Source organism: Mytilus californianus, unplaced genomic scaffold (assembly GCF_021869535.1).
Source record: "Mytilus californianus isolate M0D057914Y unplaced genomic scaffold, xbMytCali1.0.p SCAF_13, whole genome shotgun sequence".
NCBI classification, from domain to species: Eukaryota; Metazoa; Mollusca; class Bivalvia; order Mytilida; family Mytilidae; genus Mytilus; species Mytilus californianus.
The window spans coordinates 2,176,377-2,193,502 of NW_026262615.1; the positions used below are offsets into that span (position 1 = coordinate 2,176,377).

The 17,126-nt window shown below is 33.7% G+C and overlaps 2 long non-coding RNA genes across 2 annotated transcripts; both read right to left on the bottom strand.

Annotated features, from left to right (window-relative positions):
• Positions 1-7,298: 7,298 nt before the first annotated feature.
• LOC127723003 (uncharacterized) lies at positions 7,299-17,123 on the bottom strand. The gene is made up of 2 exons (XR_007991783.1): positions 17,047-17,123; positions 7,299-7,746 (listed from the first exon to the last, which is right to left on the bottom strand). It is a non-coding gene; the product is annotated as an uncharacterized LOC127723003 (long non-coding RNA).
• On the bottom strand, positions 11,156-15,022 carry LOC127723010 (uncharacterized). Its single transcript, XR_007991791.1, has 2 exons — positions 14,598-15,022; positions 11,156-12,353 (listed from the first exon to the last, which is right to left on the bottom strand). It is a non-coding gene; the product is annotated as an uncharacterized LOC127723010 (long non-coding RNA).
• Positions 17,124-17,126: the final 3 nt, after the last annotated feature.

Consider the following 17,126-nt stretch of genomic DNA (forward strand, 5'->3'; position numbering starts at 1 on the left):
GAGTTGCACTATTTAAACTTTAAAAATAACTAGTTAGAACTTTTAAATTGTTTCATCGCAAACAGAATGATGATCACAAATTATGTTTTACTTTTTTTATTGGGAAAGGGGGTGAAATCAGCATGATGATAATTGATATACTCTGCGTTTACGATTTCATAAGGTTTTTGCAAAATAGCATATATATTTTGGTTTTTACTAATTTTTCTTATATTTGTAAACTGTGTCGCAATTACACGTTATGCAAAATACACCGTTAATACCCATAGGCGTATCCAGGGGGGGCCTGAAGGACCCGCCCCCCCCCCTTTCGTGGGAAAAATTTGGTTGATTATATAGAGAATCACTGAAGCATGACTGGAGCTGGCCCCCCTTAATTCAGTCAGGCCCCCCCCCTTATAAAAAGTTCTGGATCCGCCACTGATACCCTCAATTTTTTTTGAACTAGGATTCAAAGTTGTTTGTCATTAAGTAAATTCTGTCTGCAACTATGTACGACACATACACTGTGTAATGATTTGTCAACTAAATTGTTACATAGGGTCTCAACCTTGACTGATTATATCCGTAACCATATTGAATCATTTTTGCAATTCCTCCAAAATGCACAGAGGACCTCGGTGGCTGAGTTGTCTAAGTAGTTCATATATAGTATCACTCGACTGTCGACACTGGTGTTGTGAGTTCGAACCCCGCACATGGCAGGTGCATTCGACTTCAGTCTGAATTGCCTTTATATAGGATTGCCAGTTTCCCTGTCGATGTAAACACCAACAATAAATAAATCAATCAATCAAATTACATAGTAAATTTGAAATTTTTCTTATACCTTTTAACCGTCAAACATCAACATTTAAATGAAAAAAATAAATATGAAAGAATGTATAACGTAATAATAAAAGAATAACAAAAACAAAAACAAAACAACCCAAATACAGTTGTTCAGGTTGAATTGTACATTATTTTTTTTAAATGACTTACATGTATAACTGTTATCTCAATGTATCTCAATACAAATGCTAAAAAAGTTCATTCAAGGTTTTCATACAAAATTGAACGTCGCATTTTAATACAAGATCTTCGTAAAACAACAAGTGTTGTAAAATGTCACGTATTTGTTATGTTGTATGTGACCTATAGATGCTTACTTCTATGTTCAATTCAAGACAAACTATCAAAGAACATTAACGTTTTTTTTCATAAATATAAAAAAAAAACATCATATCTCTTCACATGAAGAGAAGATAATTCTGACCTATATTTAACGCTTAGCTGACTCCATTAGGTTTGTTTATATTCCTAATAAGATCTTGATACTAATTTACCTACAATTATAAAATTTGCTGTAAGGGTTAATCTCCAAATTGAACTGCATGGTTATAATATCTACTAAACTTTTGAACTAGAGGGCAATAACTCCTATAACATGTATAAGTAGCCAAACAACGACTTCTGTCATCTTGACAAATTTGTAGATATTGTCCTGTTGTGATAAGTTTTAAAGTTGATTCAGAAAAGATTTTTTGTACAAGTTAATAAAAAACGACGACGGATGCCAAGACATGATAAGAATAGCTCATTTGAGTTATTTGAGCCAAACAATTGTTTTCTGGAAAAACTGAATTCGTTTAATGTTTGTACAAATTATCACTTCAATCCGTTGCCGGTAGCTTGGAGCACATGTGTTTGTTAGATTTGTCAAAAAAGAAAATCAACCAGTTTTCTACCCAGCTTGGTGGCCAAGGAAAATAACTCAAACTCAAAATGTGTCATGAAGAAAACTAACTATTTACTTCGGAATATGTATATTAATTTTCAAATACCTTTGAATATAGATCATTGGATTTACTTTTTTATTTTTTTTTACTTTTGCTTAGGCATTGCTGCTCCTAATGTATTTATTGTAAATTTGAGAGAGAAAAAACTTGCAATTTATAATGACTGCAATTGTAGAAAAGGGACAAACATGTGAAATTAATTATTACGATTTTAGAAATGCTGCATTTAAATAATAGTATTTATTATGATACATCAAAATTTAAAACGCAAGATGGTTTTGTGTGAAACCTTTCTCAAAGCAATTTAAGCAATAAGAACATGTCAGGCTGCAAAAAAAGAAAAAAAAACTTTTGTATTTGACAAGAACCGTTAATCTGAACAGAGACATATGGGTCATTTTACAAAATTTCCAACATTCTTGTCCAACTGACGATTTAAATTTGAGTGCGATGTATATTGCAACTTATGTTCTACTACTTGCAGAAGGCAAACAAAGAACAGGTCCGTGAACAATTAGGTAGTAAAAAAATCATGTTCAAAGGGCTAAAAACACCTAACAATTAATGACCCAACATCAGAAATACCGATTATCGTATTAGAATAAAAGCCTCTTTAGAAAATACACTGTTTTTTTAAAGAAACAAGAGTACACACACTGAAATGTCTCGCATGCTTTACTTATGATTGAATTTATGTTTGAAGTCTTAAATATGAAAGTTTTACTGCAAGTATCACATAAACTTAACATTGATGATCCATGAAAATTAGATCAATGTCAGATGAACCATGCCAGACAATCATGTACATATTACAATAATTCCATACACCATATATAATTGACCTATTGCTTATAGTATCTGATAAACTGACAAAACCATGAAAACCTAACATTAATCAATGAACCATACAAATGAGGTCTGGGTCATATGAAAACTGCCGTACTGATATGTACACATAACAATGATTTCATACACAAAATATAGCGGCCCTATTGCTTACAGCATCTGAAAAATAGATCAAACCACAAAGACTAAACATTGTCCAATGAACCATGAAAGTAGGTCAAGGTCAGATGAAACCTGCCAGTCAGACATGCACACCTTACAATCATTGCATACATCCAATATAGTGGCCCTATTGCTTATAGTATCTTAGAAATAGATCAAACCACAAAAATTAAACAATGTCCAATAAAAACAATAAAACGCAAATAATTGGTAAAAAAATCGTCCTTAACGCGCAATATCTCCAATAAGATGTCGACTAACAATTTCGGTCATGATGACTCATGAGTAGATCTTGTCTTGCTGATTATTTGTGCCTTGTAACGTTTGTTTATCCTTTATAATTTTTAAGATAATAAAAGATGTCGTCTGACAGTTTTCATGTAATTTGAAAGTAGGTAGATCCCATCATTCTGAACATTTTACCCATATCTATCTTTATTTGTTTTCAAGATGATAGACAACACTTGCATTTTACCCCTATGTTCTATTCTTAGCCATGTCTGCAATGTTGGTTGGCAAGAGAGGTCATCAGACACATTTAAAAAAAAAACCAACATATTACCCAATCCAATGATGATTGTGGCCAAGTTTGGTTGAATTTGTTCAGGTAGTTTCAGAGAAGGTTTTTGTAAAAGTTAATGAATGACGACAGACGACGGACACCAAGTGATGGCAAAAGCGCACACTTGCCTTTGGGCAAGGTGAGTTAAAAATAGGAGTTGCACATTGGCATTATATAGTTTAGATTGTGATTATCTTTCAATAAATTGTAATATGGGGTTTCAGAGGAGTTGTGGATACAAAATGGATCCTCCCCCAAAGAAAACAATGGCAAAATCCATGCATAAGAGAGGCGAAGGATACCAAAGGGACATTCAAACTCATAAGTCGAATATAAATAGACAACGCAATGGCTAAAAAATAAAAAAAGACAAACAGACAAACAACAGTACACAAAATACAACATAGAAAACCAAAGAATGAGCAACACGAACCCCACCAAAAAGTGTTCAGGTGCTCCGGAAGGGTAAGCAGATCCTGCTCCACATGTGGCACCCGTCGTGTTGCTCATGAAATGAGAAGGAAAACCCCAACACCAATTCTAAATTTACGAGAAAATAAAAGGTGCACAATGACATTATAATGAAAAGATTCTAAAAAAGTTCCATTCAAATCTATCAAGGGGTTCAAGAGCAGTTGTGGATACAAAAGAGGTACAGAATGGCAAGCTAACAAATGTATGGACAAACAGAGGGACTCACCCATCGCTATATACTGCAAGCTTTGGAGAGCAAGGGTTTAATAAACATAGCATTGTCAAATCGTATCAGTGGACATTGAGTTAAAGCAATAATCATGTGTGCAAAATTTCTGCTGTCTTCTGGGTGCTACCATGATCTATTTCCATCCATTTGTAAAATCCCCCGTTGATAAATGAAGAAATTATTTAGAAACAAGTTTCAACTTCCTGAGGCAGAGTTGACCTCAGATGGATTTAGCTATTCTTTTTAAGACCCTTTTCGTCATATAGCTTCTATTATTTTCACATCCCTGGCTTTCAAATATTTGTTTTGAGCCTTCTTGATGAAGTTAAATCCAGAAAAGCGCTTTGGATACACAAAACTTATAAAGTGATAATTTAAATTTCCATACTGTGTGGCATACAACCTAAGTGGTCAAACAGGTGTCAGAGTGGACCAAGAGTTATCACTGAACTATGATGGTACAGTTTATCGGACTATTCATGCAACAGAATGGACACAAAAGGATTATAGTTTTCAATTTTAAATCCACTAATAGACCTTTTCAACAATTGTCTACACCTACAGTTGAGAACGACTTCGACAGGTGAGATATGAGGGGTCGTCTCAAAAATTAAATTGAAAAAAAAATTATTGATCGCATATGATTATAGTAATTGCCAATGAGACAACTATCCAACATGACGTGCAAGTGTATTTACGCAATTATTGTGTACCGTACCTTGTTTTGTTTATTCAGTATTTGCTAATTAAAATCAAAGTTATTTTTGATGAAAAGAAGGGCTTCGAAATTTCATTTTTTGGACGTCGAGATGGAAATTGAAAAAAAAACCAACCTCACGGTATTTTTGTATTAGATGTTTAATCAATTAGTGTTTTATGTCTGTTGACTAGGGCGGCACATGTTTCTACAATGTCTTTTAATTTTGGCTTCGGGTGCCTCAATGTACTCAATACTTTATTTCTTTTCAAATCGCCAATTTGATGTTCAACTTGAATTCGATATTCAGCGACAATGCAATTCAATTTTCGACTCTTTATCATTAAATTTTCGGCCTACGGTGCCGTCGCTTGACCTGCTACCCAGTAACCAAATGCTGAACCTGATGATCTGCATTTTGGTTAAAGACCTACATCTTACCTCCCCTTTGTATAGTCAGAGATGAAATTTAAAAACAATTACACATGGAAAAAATAGAAAAGAGTAGAAAACCATATTCCAGAAAAGGGAAAGGGTAAGCAGTTACTACTTCTTGCAAGACACACGAAGGTCATTTTCGGGAACGGGGAAAGGAATCTATGACAAAGGGACAAGGTATGTTGTCTTTCGGGACAAGAACAACATATAACGGTCAATCAGTTCGTGATGACAATCATAGAACTTATTAAAGGATTCCCTAAATTGTTGGTCAAAAAGCCCTGTTTGAGTCAGAAGTGTGTCACTGCAATGACAACAAGCTCTGTTGAATATAAGGTACTGATGGAATATTGTTACATATTTTCAAATATTTAGGCCGCGAGCATCACTGAAGAGACCATTGATTGTCAAAACTCGCATCTGGCGCAGAAAAAAATGATACCGTTAATGTTTCCAATTCATTAGGGGAACACCTCAATGTTAACATGGTACATGTATCTTCCTTGTAACTAAATATTTCGATGTGGCCTTTTCCTTTGACCATTGAAATCAATAGGCTTTTACCCGTCCCAAAATTGAATGTGTATACCACGTGACGTGACGAAATACAAATTCTACCGGACGGACGGACAGTCCTGTTACTATGTTCCTTCAGCAAATTTCATAAATAGCATTATAAAAATGAATTAGTCGCTATTGGCCACAGACCACAATTAAATTCCCCTATTAGTTCTTTGTAACGTTTTGTTTCATTAAAAAATTGCACCATGCATTTTTGTCAAATCTTTTGTGTGTGTAATGTATAGTACTAGTCCAAAAATATATACAAAATTCAGAAAGATTGAACCAATGACTCTTACAAATTTAGCCAATACACATCCATACCCCTATGGACAAGTCAAGAGATGTTCCGAAAACTGTAAATATCACCTTTTTGCACCTGGCCTAATCAGTCTTTCCATATCAAAATCAGTTAAAATACAACATCCAAAAGTTTATTTCACTCTCTTCTTTTATTTCCACCAAAAAAAACCCTAAGATATGAGTGAGGAAAGGAAAGAAAAAAAAATTAAGAAAAAATACACTCTAATTAAAAGGAACTATAAGCGGGATCATTAATTGTGGTCTTGGGCCTATTGGCATGTGGTACAATCCTCGTTGACATACTCGCTTATCTAAATACTCATAATCATACATTTTAGGAAGAAATAAAGCAGATCACGATGTGAAATTTATAAATTCAACGTGGTGAAATGTCGTATAAATACATGTAATAAGAATATTATATGAAAGAGAGAGATATTCATATTTGTTTGAAGTATGTTCTTTAATCAAGATAGTGTATAACAGTAAACGTAATACTATTCATGAATGATTTCTATTTTTGAGACGACCCCTCCATTTTACCTGTAAACTGTAGGTGTCATTAGTCGGTGTCGAGAGTTGTTGAAAAGGTCTAATTAGAAAGTTATTGACGAATTTCGGTCAAAATTTAAATGTTTCATCCATAAAAGTTTCGTTTTCTCTATCGTTTACCCAGAAACGTACACTTATATGTTTTATAATATTTCTGGTTTACCCGAAAATTCTGATTTTGTCATTTGTTCGGAAGAACTTTCAAAGAATGTGACATATATAATAATGTGAACATGAATTTTCCATGACTTTTGTAAACTATCATAGGTAAAAAGCGCAAATGTCTTGTCAATTTTGAACAGGTGTATCAAAGTTTAAAGCGCAAATGTCCATAGTGTTTGAAGTGCAAATGTCTTTTAGTGTTACAGGTAAAAAGGCGCAAACGTCCTGCGTCCGTCTGGTCACGCCTTGTCTTTCACTATCAATGTTGATGAAAAATCAACAAAATTCAATGTTTTCAAAAACAAAATTAACGGTTTCAAGGGGAAAAAGACTTTTATTTTACTGTACTATCTGACACACCAAAGATTCAGTTTCAAATATATCATTATATATTGGAATGTGACTATTATAGGTACACGACTTGGGTTTTTTTTTTAATGAATCCCATATACTTGTGTTGCGCCTTTTGTGTTTTCTCATAAAGTACTGCATATTTTCATTTAATTATTGTACAGTATTATTGAGAAAGTTGAATCATTTTGACAGACGTAATTTTATTTTCGGATTTGTTCCGCGTTTTGAAATTACAGCAGATTTTTCACAGATTTTGAAGTAGAATTACATCAAGATTATGGATTATACTATTATCACCCAAGAGTCACTTTACAATATATAAAGAAGAAGAAAAAAATGTTAATCGTTCTTCAATTGTATTCAGTTATTAAAAAGTTGTGATATATAATACGAAGATGTTTTCCTTCAACGAGTTTCCTTCTTATAATGAGGCTCAATTCTACATGTCGGAACACAGCATCTCAAACGATGTACTCTATCTGAACAGCAGGAACACTTATAATCTGTTAGTGCAGATCCTCCTGTACCTCCATCAGCAGACGTAAAGCTATGTCTACTGTCAACTTCATTTGGCCCAAAGCCTACTACAAGTATGACTGTAATAAGCAAGAGGAATTTCATAGTGGACCTAAAACAGAAAAAAAGTCTATTAGTTTTGAAAGACATAAATTGTTAATAAATTCATGCACGTAAAAAAGGGTTGTCCTATTACAAACATATAAAAATAACTAGTTCATATGTACTTAACTTTAAAACTTCGATGAATAAATTAAATATGATAGAATATATATAACATATTAAACAATAAAAGCGTAAAAAATAAAGTTTGTTCAGAAACATTTTCTAGTGGACCTAACAGAGAGAAAAAATACTAATCTATCAGTCGGTTAGTTTTGAAAGACACTATTTGTTAATAAATGCACGCATATCAAACAAACAATCAAAGCGCGAAAGCGCTGTAAAGGCAGTTAATTACAGGTTGTGTGTATTTTTAGTCCAGTTATATCATTATCTTGCATAGTACATCAGAGGTGGCTTTCAGTATTTAAGATTTAGAGTTCTCTAATGATATTGAACAAGTTTATGAATGTCATATTCTGAGCACTATATGAAGGCGATTGTTCTCATTTGTTTATGAACTAGTGCATTATGTCCAGTTTGTACCTTTTTTTTATCTATGTTTATAGTCAAATTCTGTTTAAAATAGTTTGGCATTTTCTTTTTAGTAATAAGTAAATGTTATCAACTGTATTTTATTCAACTTTTGCAAATGTGGTTTGTTACTTGTAAGTACAATGTATGGATGATAGTTGTTTCATTGGCAATCATAACACATCTCCTTATTTATATAATGATCTATATTCAACGACCTCAGGTACAAAAAAAATGTATGTAACTAAACTATGATGGGAAACCTTTGACTTCTTTCTTTTATATAAACTTTTGATTTGGTACCATAGAACTATGTAGAATAAATGTACATTGCAACATGTCAACTCTTTCAGTGACAATACTTTTTTAAGAAACTATAACTCCAAGCAAAATTATATTTCCAAGTATAAAGTAATTTATGAATGAAACAAGAGTGCACACGCTGAAATGTCTCGCCTTCTTTACTAATCATTGATATTATGTTGATAGTCCTAAATATAAAGCTTTATTACAACTGTCACATAAACTTAACATTAACCAAGTAAACTAAACATTGACCAATGAACCAAGAAAATGAGGTCAAGGTCAGATGAACCATGCTAGGCAGGCATGTACAGCTAACAATTTTTCCATACAACAAATATAGTTGACCTATTGCTTATAGTTTAAGAAAAACAGACCAAAACACAAAAACTTAAAACTGATCAATGAACCTTGAAAATGAGGTCATGGTAAAAAAAAACCTGCGTGACTGACAAATAGATCATAAAATATTTCCATACACCAAATATAGTTGAACTATTGCATATAGTATTAGAAAAAAGACCAAAACTCAAAAACTTAACTTTGACCACTGAACCATGAAAATGAGGTCAAGGTCAGATGACACCTGCCAGCTAGACATGTACACCTTACAATCATTCCATACACCAAATATAGTAGACCTATTGCATACAGTAACAGAAAAACAGACCAAAACACAAAAACTTAACTATAACCAATGAACCATGAAAATGAGGTCAAGGTCAGATGACACCTGCCAGTTGGACATGTTCACCTTACAGTCCTTCCATACACCGAATATACTAGACCTATTGCTTATAGTATCTGAGATATAGACTTGACCACCAAAACTTAACCTTGTTCACTGATCCATAAAATGAGGTCGAGGTCAAGTGAAAACTGTCTGATGGGCATGAGGACTTTGCAAGGTACGCACATACCAAATATAGTTATCCTATTACTTATAATAAGAGAGAATTTAACATTACATAAAATACTTTTTTTTCAAGTAGTCACTGAACCATGAAAATGAGGTCAAGGACATTGGACATGTGACTGACGGAAACTTCGTAACATGAGGCATCCATATACACAGTATGAAGCATCCAGACCTTCCACCTTCTAAAATATAAAGGTTTTAAGAAGTTAGCTAACGCCGCCACCGGATCACTATCCCTATGTCGAGCTTTCTGCGACAAAAGTCGCAGGCTCGACAAAAAGGACTTCTTAATTAAGAAATAAACTGATTCGCTGAGCGCAGCTGGATACACCCGCAGAGGTCCAACCCTGAACAGTTGGGGCAAAAATGGACACAATATTCAAGCTTGATACAGGTCTGAATTTGGATTGTAATTAAATATTTGACATATTATAGTTTCTGAATAAATGTAGTCAAAGAACTTGAAATCGGTTATATGAATTGAATTTATATTCAATTAAAGATTTCTTGCTGTTGTGCAATACACTGTGCTGTTGCGCAATACTTAATAAATCTGTTGCCAGACTATAAACAAATAAAGTTCAATTTCTTCTCAATGTCATATTTGAAATTTATGAAAATCAATAGGGAGATTACATCAATAGCTATAAATAATTCACCAAAGTTTCATGCGAACTGCTTAAAACATTTTTGAGTTGTTGTCCAAAAACTGGAAAATCCCCCCTTTTTTAATGAATAAAACCCCATAACTCAGAAATGTTAAATCTAAAATTTATAAAATTCTAAAGGGAGCTTACGGATTGATAATTTAGTCTTAGATGCAAGATTTTTTTATCAGTTGTTAGTGGCTTTGAACTAGTTGTCAATAAATGCGAGTACTCTCAGATCTGTACTTAGTGTCTTAAGCTTCTTGTTGTTTGGATGTACAACTACCCGGCCACGTCCACTTGTATTTGTATTTATCCATCTGATGAGTTAAGCCTCTTTCAACTGATTTTTATAGTTCGTTCTTATATTGTACTGTTACACCACTGTCCCAGGTTAGGGGGTGGGTTGGGATCCCGCTAACATGTTTAACCCCGCCACATTCTGTATTAATATGTACATGTATGTGCCTGTCCCAAGTCAGGAGCCTGTAATTCAGTGGTTGTCGTTTGTTTATGTGTTGCATATTTGTTATTCGTTCATTTTTTGTACATAAATTAGGCCGTTAGTTTTCTTGTTTGAATTGTTTTACATTGTCATTTCGTGGCCTTTTATAGCTCACTGTGCGGTATGTGCTTTGCTCATTGTTGAAGGCCGTACTGTGACCTATAGCTGTTAATTTCTGTGTCATTTGGTCTCTTGTGGAGAGTTGTCTCATTGGCAATCATACCACATCTTCTTTTTTATATTTACATCAACAGATATAAACAATTCACCAAAGTCAAGGTGAGACAACAAAACTTAGTTGTAAGATCTCTGAAATTTTTTACACGGTACAAGTTTTTCTAATTGTTGGAGATTGTACGGTGACAGCTGTAACTGCTTAACCCATTTCTTATGCACTTTGGTTCGATAAACTCACTGAATATCATACCACATCTCCTTATTTTTATATGCATTACAATTTACATGTGCATGTAATTGTAAATAATATTTATATATATATATCAGAACAAACTTCATTGCGTCACTTTTATTTATGCATCCTTTGGCATAATACAAGTTCTAAAATTACACAACATAAAACAACTAAATGTTATTTCAGATGAAAGTTTTGTTTCAGTTCCATTCATAGGATTTATTAGAATTTTGTATGTTTTGCCAAGTCCAATAATTAGCTCTATGTGCACGTGTTAATCATGTTAATTGGAGACTTTTCTATCCCGTATAAGAGTTTTGGAACTAATTCTGTTTCTTTTTTTGAAAAAAGTGAGCAAACAAATCTTGCACATTTAAACCTTTGTCTGCCATCACACTGTCACCTGGATCACATAATTGAACTATTCTACATCTTTCAACTATTTCACAGTCACTGGTACAACCAACATATGCATTAGAGACATAGTTGACTAAACCACCAGGTGTCGAACATACAAGTATTTTCAGTGTTTCTGTTTTTATATGATGAAAAGGTTGCCTGAGCTCTAGGAGCTTTAGGTTTTATCACGGGATATTCTGTGCTGTCAATAATAATCCAAGTTGTAGGAAACTTTAATTTGAAGTTAGATGGCGAAAAATACCTGACTAAACCACTAAATGGCCAAGTGTTAGCCTCACGCCACTGTTTAGACATAAAAACAATCCATGTTTACACAATATTCTTAACACTAGTTTCAATCTAGAATCTAGACAGTTCAAAGTTGGTTGTATAATGCCTAAATTTCATCAAAGTCATAAAAAAAACTGATTTTCAAATGACACCCTACATGTATCAATTTGAAAATATATGTATCTCAAACAATGTGCTGCTCGACCAAGTGTGGTCAAAACAATATAAAATTTAGTATACAACTCTAAACCGGTATAAAAATGCATGGCTGTGTCACGTGTCTTCATTTCAAAATTCTCTGCTGAAAATATAGGCATTGATGGTGTTTGCGTTATTCCATCTGTGAAGCTCAACATTAGCTCGGCAGTTGGTGGTGGACAGTCTTAAATCCTGTCTGCAGTATGAATGACTTCTTCAGGAAAACCAACTTTACAATCAAAACTTTCCTCTAGATTTCTACTACAATATTCATCAAGTTTAGTTCTTTTGTTTTCACAGGAAACTGCCCTGATTTTTCTTTTTGCAGATGATTCAGTTTCTTGCTTGGTCCAGGAAAATAGGCTGGGAATAGTAGTAGACTTAAGTCTCTGTATGGTTGGTTTGCGCCCTGAAAAAGGTTATAAAACATTAGTTTTTTGATAATTAAATGAACTTTCATTAGCAATGCATACTTTGTACTACCTGGCAAAATATTAACTTGATTTATTCATTACAATCTGGATAATACTATGTTAGCCTTATTTTTCTTTCTTCTTCTCTCTGTATTAGCTTCCTTTATAAGGAACACCAAGGATAAAATCCAAGTAAAAGTAGTATTTACACAGTAAAATATAATGTATATACTTTAAGAGTTAATGTCCAAGGATAATATACACAGTAAAACTCTTCTATTTACACATAAAATCCAACTGTCATTTATGAATAATAAAATTCAATGTACATCAAAATGTATGTTATCATGGTTATGTAAATCCAAAGGACAAACAATGAGAGACGTATGCAACAATCATACATTGTTTGTACCTAAATAACTATAATATAGATGAGAGCATGTCATTGTTTTGTTCTTGTTAACATTGTCATTGATATTTTTCAAGAAATTCTATGAGGAATAGCTTATGCATTCCTGTCATTACTACATTAGCATAATTACTGCTAAAATAATTCTCAGTATGATATACCTCTTGTAAGAAATCATTATAATTGTAGCAAGCACCAAAAAATCTCAAGCAGATCACATTGAATCGTAATCTAAAAAATTATGACGCCTTCAGTGTTCCAGCTAGGATTTCAAAAGAGCAGGGAGCCAATCATGAAAAGGGCACTTTAGCACGATGATTGATATTTCAAAAAGGGCATGTCAAACATTGTCTTATGTTAACTGCAGGGTTTCAGCTAGGAGTTTTGAGGGGGTTTAGTCACTTTTACGCTAGATGAAAATCAACCTTATTTTGGATAACAGTATTAAAGGGACCATGCAAGGACGTATATTACTAGCTCAGTCTTCCCTAGAACATTTTTGATGCATGGTAGGTCTAAGGTTAAGTTGCAATGCAGAGCACAGTGGCATTTTGTAGAATTATTTTTATTTCATTAGTGAAATGAATTGTGCATGCCAGTTAAAATAGTACACTAGATCTGCAATACAGTCAGGAACAATACCTTACATTTTCTCCAGGGGCCAACCTGGATCCCAATACTTTTTTCCAAGGGCCCAGTAGAAATTTTAAGGCCCTACCAGGGTATTTTTACTACAGGTACATACTTATTCTAATAGTCTTGAATGTTCTTATAAAGGCAATAATATATGTTTGAAATGCCTAATACATGTACATGTACATGTAGCCCAGTGTTTCTGATTATGATAGAAATAATAAATGAATTATAATAAACCACATTGAGTTTTTCAGAATTAAAATCCATTTAACTATGTCTTTTTAGACTGTTAAACTTATATTTGTAATATTATATATAAAAAATATATAAAAAATCCTCTCCCCCCCCCCCTTTTTCCATTTTACACACCCCTAGATGTAGAGTATTAAAGTATTATCAGTTTCACCCCAAGAAAGTATTCATTTTTAATGAAATGTAACTGTTTCTTGTTAAAGGGGTTTTCCGAATTTTCCCGCCAAAAAAGCACATGGCTTTCAACAAATGTAAACAAAGCAGTCAATTTTTGATCATGGATTACAGCTTTAATTAATTTGATTTGGATATAGATATTCAATGAAAGGTACAGTCAAGCATTGTTTTTACTTTCTTCTGGATTAAAACTAGTTTAAAAGATCAATTTAAAAACAAAATCTTTTGACATATAAAACAACAGACGATCTACGGATACATCAAACGCAAATTGTCATCTTTTGAGAAATATTGAAATTGAAATGCTGACTGACCGAATTTAACGAGAAAAATTATTACAATGGTCAATTATGAAGTTAAATTAACGGATTAATGACCCATCCGATAAGCGGATTATCTGTAATCACAACTTATTACACCTGCTGCAAATGTTAATTAGCTGAGGGTCATAAACTTGTCATAAATATGAAGACAGGTAGAATATTTGTATTTTCATCAAAATATTACGGCTATAAAGGCATGGACTTACGAAAAAGGGCAGGGCGTCTTAAAAAGGGCACAGGGCGTCAGAAAAAGGGCACAGGGCGGCACTCGGTAAAGGGCGGGCGGACCGCCCTGTGAAAATGACCATGCTGGAACACTGGTCTTGAATTAACCATCCCCTTTTTATTCTAAAACGATAATTGCGGTTGTAAACAGACTTTGGTTTATTCGCATGGTGATTACATATATAACTATATATTTTAAAAAGAAAATAGAGTTTTACCATGAATAGTTTCCTGCACGTAGTCTTTTTCAGTAAAATGTGCCTTGCAAACAACAGCTGATTGAGATGGACTCCACGATTTCATCGTGTTCTCGTCCAATCTGCGTATGGGCCATGGCGTTGATCCAACTTTTCCTTCTTTTTAAGTCATTTGGAAATGCATGTCCTCCTCTTAAATGACATCCAGGTACACAACAACAAGTACTTGGCATCGTTAATTAAAAATGCAACTGTAATAGTTGCACAGTGCAGAACCCGGAAGTTGAAGAACAGGATCGGCTACCACGGCGCCACCTATTCAGGAACGATAATTTGCTACTTTATATAACTGCGAAATAACAATAACGTTAGACGGGTTCGCGTGCATAAACAGAAATGCGCTTTAAATTGTATAATATCATTCATGTTCAGTCGACCTTTAATTATTATATCAACGACTGAAATGATTTATAAACATCTAGATTGCAGATAACACTCGAAATTAACCCGACCTCTTTCCACACGGATTTCAAATAATTCTAGTTTGTCAATCGGTTGACTGCGTATAATGCAAAATACAAATATATCAAAAGTTTTTAAAACTAACAAAACACAATGATCGTTTCTCTATTTCCCAATGTAAATGAAATGAAACAAAAAACATTTTATATCACAATAAGAAGAGTAGAGAATCAACATTTTCCGGATCTACTTGGAGCCTAATGACCCCCCGCGTAGATAAGTTGGATATCGCGGAAAGAAAGATTAACACGGCAACCAGAAAGGCATTAAAGCACTGCCTTTAAAAACAAGTTGCACTATTAAAACTATAAAATCACCTAGTTAAAAAATTTACATGTTTTATCGCAAACAGATGGTCACAAATTATTTTAAAACTTTTTTTATTGGGAAAAAAAGAGGGGTGAAATCAGCATGGCGGTGTTTGTTATACTATATGCTTAATAATGCCCACGTTTATGATTTCATATGGTTTTTGTCAAAATATCATATATATTTTATTTTTTACTAATTTTTATTATATTCGTAAACCGTTTCTCATTGACACGTTATGCAAATAAACTCATCATAGATACCAGGATTGAAATTTGGTATTTGCGCCAGACGCGCGTTTCGTCTACAAAAGACTCATCAGTGACGCTCGAACCTAAAAAAGTTAAAAAGGCCAAATAAAGTACGAAGTTGAAGAGCATTGAGGACCAAAAATTCCTAAAAGTTTCGCCAAATACAGCTAAGGTAATCTATTCCTGAGGTAGAAAAGCCTTAGTATTTCAAAAATTCAAAGTTTTGTAAACAGTTAATTTATAAATATGACCATATCAATAATAATTCATGTCAACACAGAAGTGCTGACTACTGGGCTGGTGATACCCTCGGGGAATAAAAACTCCACCAGCAGTGGCATTGACCATGTGGTTGTAAATAAACTCATCATAGATACCAGGATTTAAATTTAGTATTTGCGCCAGACGGGCGTTTCGTCTACAAAAGACTCATCAGTGACGCTCGAACCAAAAAAAAAGCTAAAAAGGCCAAATAAAGTACGAAGCTGAAGAGCATTGAGGACCAAAAATTCCTAAAAGTTTCGCTAAATACAGCTAAGGTTATCTATTCCTGAGCTAGAATTAAAAGCCTTAGTATTTCAAAAATTAAAAGTTTTGTAAACAGTTAATTTATAATTATGACCATATCAATGATAATTCATGTCAACACAGAAGTGCTGACTCCTGGGCTGGTGATACCCTCGGGGAATAAAAACTCCACCAGCAGTGGCATCGACCATGTGGTTGTAAATAAACTCATCATAGATACCAGGATTTAAATTTAGTATTTGCGCCAGACGCGCGTTTCGTCTACAAAAGACTCATCAGTGACGCTCGAACCAAAAAAAGTTAAAAAGGCCAAATAAATACACCTTTAATTATTTCCTGAACTAGGAGGTTTCAACGTTTTTGTCATTAAAGTGAAGCTTGTCATCAACCATGCTCGACACATACACTGTGAAAGGATTTGTCAGCTAAATTGTTACATAGGGTCTCAACCTTGACTGCACATGAGTATACGCGTAACTATATTGAATCAATTTTGCAATTTCTAAAAAAGGATAGACAACCTCGGTGGCAGAGTGGTCTAAGTATTTCATCTACAGTATCACTAGCCTGTCTACACTTGGATGGTGTGAGTTCGAACCCCGCACATGGTAGGTGCATTCGACTCCAATCTTAATTGACTTTATATATCATTGACTGTTTTCCTGCCAAATTCAATGGTCGGTGGTTTTCTCCAGGCACTCTGGTTTCCTCCACCAATACAAACTGGAAGCCATGATATAGCTGCGAGTGCTGAAAGTGATTTTAAACACCAACAATGAATCAATCAAAATACATAGTAAATTTGAAACTTCATGTTCAGGTTAAATTATACAACATTTTTCTTAAAACTAACGACTTACATTTATAACTGTTATCTCAATGTATCTCAATACAAATACCACATATGAGCATGGATTAAAATAAGTTTATGTTCAAGGTC